This window comes from Pholcus phalangioides, unplaced genomic scaffold (genome assembly GCF_987345545.1).
Source record: "Pholcus phalangioides strain wild (caught in Gottingen) unplaced genomic scaffold, Ppha-v1.0 ptg000012l_1, whole genome shotgun sequence".
In the NCBI taxonomy this organism is placed as follows: Eukaryota; Metazoa; Arthropoda; class Arachnida; order Araneae; family Pholcidae; genus Pholcus; species Pholcus phalangioides.
The window spans coordinates 9,552,418-9,558,810 of NW_028301605.1; the positions used below are offsets into that span (position 1 = coordinate 9,552,418).

Below are 6,393 nucleotides of genomic sequence, written 5' to 3' on the forward strand. Positions count from 1 at the left end.
TAACCTCCAAATAACGGCCACTTTAAACGCGGAGTCAAAACAAAATACACATATCGCTATAAGAAAAATAATTTTCAAGCTGCTGATTTCCAAGGGAGTTTCCCCGCCCCCTCAAACTCTATGGGGGGGGGGCATAGAAATTATGTAGGCTTTCTTCTGTTGAATACAAATGCTATATATATGTATATATTGAAGGCAGTGGAATGGGAAAAAGGGTCACTTAAATGATCTGAAAATGTTCTACGGACCATTTAATCAGATCCGTCATTTCAACTTTTTCCAGGGGGGGGGGGAAAGAACATGTACTCAATATAAATAAGTATATATATATTTCACCTTTTGTTTGTCTATTTCCTATCATATTTTTTAAAGCCATGATGACCCCCTCCTCCCCAAATGACAGGTCTGCCTTTAATAGGAGTGGGAATGTGCCTTGGGTCACTTGTGATCCGAAACAGCACCCCAGGTCACTAAAGTGATCTTTGAATGTGTTGTGGGTGACAAAAGTGACCTGAGAGTGCGCAACTCCAGTTCATTCTCACAAAATTAGGTTTGAGATTGCAGGCTATACCAGATGACTCCCAGAGCCACATTTGGCCCGAGTGTCATGGATTGAACATGTATGGTCTAGCGATGCGCTTTTCAACCTATGGTCTGCGATGAGGGCGTGAATATTATAAATTTAAATAAACATTATTAAAAAAGTGGGACAAATGTATACAAAGAAATTCAATAATCTCTAAAAATACAGAAATGTCCTGTAATACAGGACGCAAGTGGTCTGTCAAATTGTTTCAGGCATTTTACTGGTCCTTGGGTTCAGAAAGGTTGAGGAAACACTGGTCTAGTGCAGTGGTCGGCAAACTCATTAGTCAGCAGAGCCAAATATCAACAGTACAATGATTGAAATTTCTTTCGAGAGCCAAATTCTTTCAAACTTAAACTATATATAGGTAGGTACATTGTTGTTAACTTAATTAAGATACTCCCCCCCTAAGCTGGCCTTTGTTAAAAATGTCCTCGATCTGATTCAGGTACATATGCTGAGGTAGACCCCTTCAGACTCTCCCATCCACACTCGTCTTGTATACAACCAATGTTGGATGCGGAAGGAGAGAGGTGACCACGGGAGAGTCGTCAGTCGTCATGAGAGGTGGTAGCCCAGGAGCGTCGTCTTCTATGATCTGGCCGGGTAGCGGTTGATGTTCCTTAGCATGGAAAACACTGCATGTTCTTTCCCCCCCCCCCATGTTCTGAGAGGAGACTAGTCTTTTACGTCTATCTGCGAGTACCTTAAGAAAAAAACCTCTTTTTCAACAACTTCTTCTCGAACTTCCTCCTTTCGACCCACCTGATGGGTCGCAGAAGTGTCACATGACAGCAGTGTCAGGCTTTTGGCAAAAGCCCGCGAAAAAGATGAGTCACTAGGAAGGGGAAAGGAGCGAGAACAAAATGGCCAAAATGCATGTCTAAACATGATTTTTCAAAAATCTGGAGTTTTTGTGTGCATGAAAGTGGTATTTTGTGGAAGAGCCACACTCTAGGGGCCAAAGAGCCGCATGTAGCTTGCGAGCCGCAGTTTGCCAACCACTGGTCTAGTTGATTGTGGGTGGAAATAAACTATTTGGGAGTTGTTGGCACACCGTCTTGATCCATGTCAGTTTTTCTCGCCAAGTCTTTTCTGTTGTGTCCTATATCACCACCGCTAGCCTAAATTTTAGGATGCAAAAATATTATTTTGCACCCTCAAATTTCTAGAATTTCTAGCGATGTAGAATGATTAAAAAGACCCACATACATATTTTGGCGCACCTTTACAATATTGAAGGAGAACTTGAAGGGTGAAATTTGTGCCCCCAGAAGAAACTTGGGGCCTGTAATGGTTGTTATAATGAGCATCCACTGTATAATCAAATATTCTAATACGATTCTCAAAGTTGGCAATATCGCCCATTAGAGGTGATGTAATGGTCCAAGGGAGCGATGGAAGCTATGGGTTTAGTATAGAATCTTATGGGCTGACTTGAGTTGGAGGCGATGGGAATAAAAATTTCCTACAGAAGGGGGTGACGGAACAAAAAGTTTGGGAGACTATGTTCTAATATAATCAATTATATAATTATTGCAATCACTTACAGAACAGATCAGAATTAAATTTTAAAGTTTTCCAGGTTCTTTTTGTCCAATGTGATGTATTGTTTTTGTCTTTTGACATTTCATTCGCACGGGTGGCAAACATTTTCAAGAATTACGTAAGAGAATGCAAGGAATTTTTATGCCAAGTCCTGCCCTCAGGGCGATTGCAGCGGCTTACAAAGGGCCTTTTACATAACGGCGGGCAAAAGGCCACTACTTACACCTTCTCCCTGCTTGAGTCACACTGCTTCGTCAGGATTGGTCTTTTGAGCCAGATTTTCCCCATTGGCAAAAGTTGGGAACAGCTTTGGTATAAAGGACATGCCAAATTGGCGACTTTTTTTCCGGCGATAAGTTGTCATCATTGGCGCACTCTGGTTTGTTGTTGTGCTGGGTTGTCATTGTTCCAGAATGTTCTATCCTATTCTAGCTGTTCTGAAACCATTGGGAGATTATATGTACGGAAGAAAGAGAAAATGATCTAATGTAGTGTGTGGCTCTCTCGGATTCATTACTGGATATCTCTCAGTTTGTACCTTAAATATTTTCTAATATTTATTCTTTTCTGCATACAAGATGTCCCTGTGTATCCTTCTTATTTATTTTTCCTATTTAAAAGCATCTGGATTCCCAGAAATAGAGTCCGGGTTTTAATTTATAATATAGAATATATTTAATAGAATGCCTGGGTTTTATTTAAACCTTGATTGATTTATTATTTAAACAACGGTCCCGGCTTTATTTAGGTTAAACCCTGATCGATTTATTATTTTAACAATGCCCAGGTTTTATTTGTGGCGTCATCCCTCGTCCCCTTACGCGCACCTCCTGATGCGTGGGTGCAGAGGCAAAAAAAAGGGGACAAGCAAACTGTTTCCCTTGCGTGACCTACTTCTTCCTCAGTGCGTTGCTCTTGCGCAAGTGTATAGTTTCTCCTTTTTTATTATGTGAAATTAATATTGTTAACCTATGTAAATAGTTTTCTAAAATTAAATGAACTTAAATATTATCAACCGTTTCATCAATTGGAGTCAGAATATACATCGTCCACAATGTGTGCCGATTTCCTATAGTGGTGACCTGCACCTCCTGATGCGTGGGTGGCAGAGATGACACCACATATTTAAACCCTGATCGATTTATTATATAAATGAGGGTCCCAGCTTTATTTAAACAATGCTCGGGTTTTATTTAGGCTAAACCCTGATCAATTTATTATTTAAACAACGGTCCAGGTTTTACTTAAACCCTGATCGATTTATTTTTAATCCACAGTTTCATTTTTTAAGCAACAGGAAGGGCTGTTGTTTAGCATCTGGATGCCTCATGTCGTTTTGATTATTATTATTATATTCAGTAATCATTATGTGCTTGTTGGTACAGAAAGGAAGGGGGGGGGGGGGTCCCTTCCTTTCTGTAGCACAAGAACTGCTTCGACAGAAAGGAAGAGATTTGTCAATTTATTACCTTTGTCAATCAAACAATTACCTCGAGTGGTCAGCGGTGCATTTAAGTGGCCCTTGACACAGTTCCAGATCACCCATAAGTGGCTCGCGCGGCGCATTTACAGATCATTTGAGTGGCCCCTGACACACATTTCCAGATCACTCAAAATGACCCACGGCACACACATATCATTTGAGTGACTTTTGACACAGTTCCAGGTTTCCAAAGCACTCAAGTGACCCATGGGGCATTTACTGATCACTCGTGTTGAGTGACCCGCGACACTGTTCAAACCAATGAAGTTGCTAGCATCCATTTAAACATTGAGCACTCTTGCTTTAAATATAGTATATATATACAATTGTGCTAATAATTAAATTAATAATCAAATGATATTATTCATACCTGTGGCAATTTAAAAATGAAAGCCGTAAAAATTCTCCCCGATCTCGATTAAATTAGGAGTTAATCTTGGGAGGAGATCGACAATCCATCATACTGTCAATGGAGGGATGAGGGAAATTTCCCGTTTTTAGTTTTGATTTTGAAAAAAAGATAAACAATGATCACGTGTTTTTTCGTTACCAGATTCATTTTCCAAATGATGACTGGAAACATCAGTTGACCATACTTCCCGTTTTCAACAACATGTCCCGATTTTTTTATTTTTTAAAACTTTTTTTTTTGCCGTTTTGATGAAAAAAAAATCCTTTTTTTTTTCCTTTTTTTCCAAAAAAGATAACTTTCATGTTGTAAAATTTTTAATAAATAGAATTGTATCGTTTTATCTTTTTCTCAAATTAGGGTTACTAGATATCCTCTTTTACAATGTCATTTCAAGCGCCCACCAACGTTTCGGAAAATTCACCCTTTTTTGTACTCCTTTTTCAGGTTTCCGGGATTATTTTTCTTTTCTTTTTTTTCTTAAAATTTTTTTTCTATACTTTGAAACATATATCTTTATTTACTTCTTATGTTTCTCCCTCCTTTGCCGTCGAAATCCCCAGAATTTTTTCTAGTTTTGCTTTTTTTGTGGTTTTGTTTTAGAGTTGTTGTGGCTGGTTTTATTGATCAGAACAGCGGTGTCGTCTGTTGTGAACATGGCCCCCACATTTTGGTACACGACCCCTAGGCTGGGACCTTTGACAGGCCCCCGAACCAGATTTTTCACGGGCCCTTCTATAGTGAATTTATAGCATGAAAAATAAAAAAAAAATTATGGTAATTGTACCGGGCCCGTCAGCCCTGCCCTTGTGGAGGCCATGGTTGTGAAAATCAGAAAAACTGATGCCACTAAGGGTGCGGGCACATGCGTCATCCATTCTCAGTTTCCGAATCTGGTAACCCTATTTTAAACCAAAAAAAAAACATACGATTGATATGATGGCCATACCTCCAGAATATTCCGGATTAAAACTTTTTCCCCCACCCATATTGTTCTGTTCGGCTGTCTGATTCACCGCCAGAAGCGTCGGGAAGTGTTTCAAACCTGTGGGTTTGTCTTTAGTTTTTTTTCCCCGCAAAATTTTGATTCAGGAATCAATTCTAGGGGTGCTTAGAACTGGGCCGTCTTAAGGGTATCATGGGTCCCGGCCTGGCAAAGTGATTTTTCTGAGATCCCTACTTAGTTAAAAATACCTACCTACCAACACGGATTTTTTTTTTTTTCAAATTCGGCACACGTACAGATGGTGCCAAGGTATGGGAAAACACCCAAACGATATGCTACATGCTTAATCTCGAAAATTTTAATCAGATTTAATTTTCGTGAAGCCCCTCTGCATTTGAGGACCTTCGGGCCGTGCCCGGATAGGCCCATGCGTTAAGATGGAACTGGCTTGGGTTAATTCCACAATGAGTGCTCGAGCATCGACAGCACCCTGGACTCCGTACATGCTCCTCGTACGTATTCCTCTGAGGAATTTCAAATGAATCTTCATATTGTGAAATGAAGATGGGTAAATGTGCTTGAATTGTCATGTCATGTGAGTATCGCGTTGAATGTCTGCCTCTTCTCTGCAGAGAGACTTTTTCAAATGGAAGACCGGTTCGTAGTACTGTCTTGAAGTTGGAAAACCACAGAAAACCAACTTCGGCCGACCACCACTGTGTCGCAGCTGGATCCTCACGATGAGAGTCCAGCACGATTCCCACACGACCACTCAGTGGCTATAGTTTTCTACTACAAAAAAGCACTATAATGTCGGTCCAGGAGGGAGGGGGACCGAACTTCAACTATTTTTTGTTCTCAAACAGAAAATTGTGAACAACCGTTCTCAACTTCTCCCTCGCGCAACTTATCATTCATTCGTGACTCCCCAAAATATGTAGTTATTAGGATATTTTCACCTATAAAAGAACCACTTCAAAGTAAACAGGCCAGGCACACAAATAAATGCCTATAGCTCGCCACGATGCCCTTAGGAGTCGCGACGCACACTTTGAGAAACACTGGGTTTAGAGTGATAGATTGCTCACACACAATTATAAAATAACTATTTATTACTACTGCTAAACTACACGTGCATCTCGACCATATTTCTCTGCGGAACATCTAACGAATAGGTATATATTGGAATGTGTGTGTACGTGACGTTCATTTCTGTGTAAGGCTTGTTTCAGTGCTGTCACCTGCCATCTATTTTTCGAATTACGAGTGAAGTATAATGATTGAATTTTGTTCCATTGTAAGGCCTGATGATTTCAGTGGCGAGATTCTTTACAGGGTGGATAGGCTCGCATTCGCGCCTTGAAGTTGGGAACCACAGTAAATGAGGTTCAGCAGACCACCACTGTGGCGCCGGTTAACTA

At 40.3% G+C, this 6,393-nt stretch overlaps 1 protein-coding gene across 1 annotated transcript in view; it reads right to left on the reverse strand.

Moving 5' to 3' along the window:
* Nucleotides 1-4,143, reverse strand: part of LOC149079438 (nuclear factor NF-kappa-B p100 subunit-like) — an 81,841-nt gene extending 77,698 nt beyond the window's left edge. The window contains exon 1 of the mRNA XM_089240161.1: nt 3,988-4,143. The gene's annotated coding sequence lies outside the window, so the exon portion shown is untranslated. The remainder of the gene's footprint in view (nt 1-3,987) is intronic.
* Nucleotides 4,144-6,393: the final 2,250 nt, after the last annotated feature.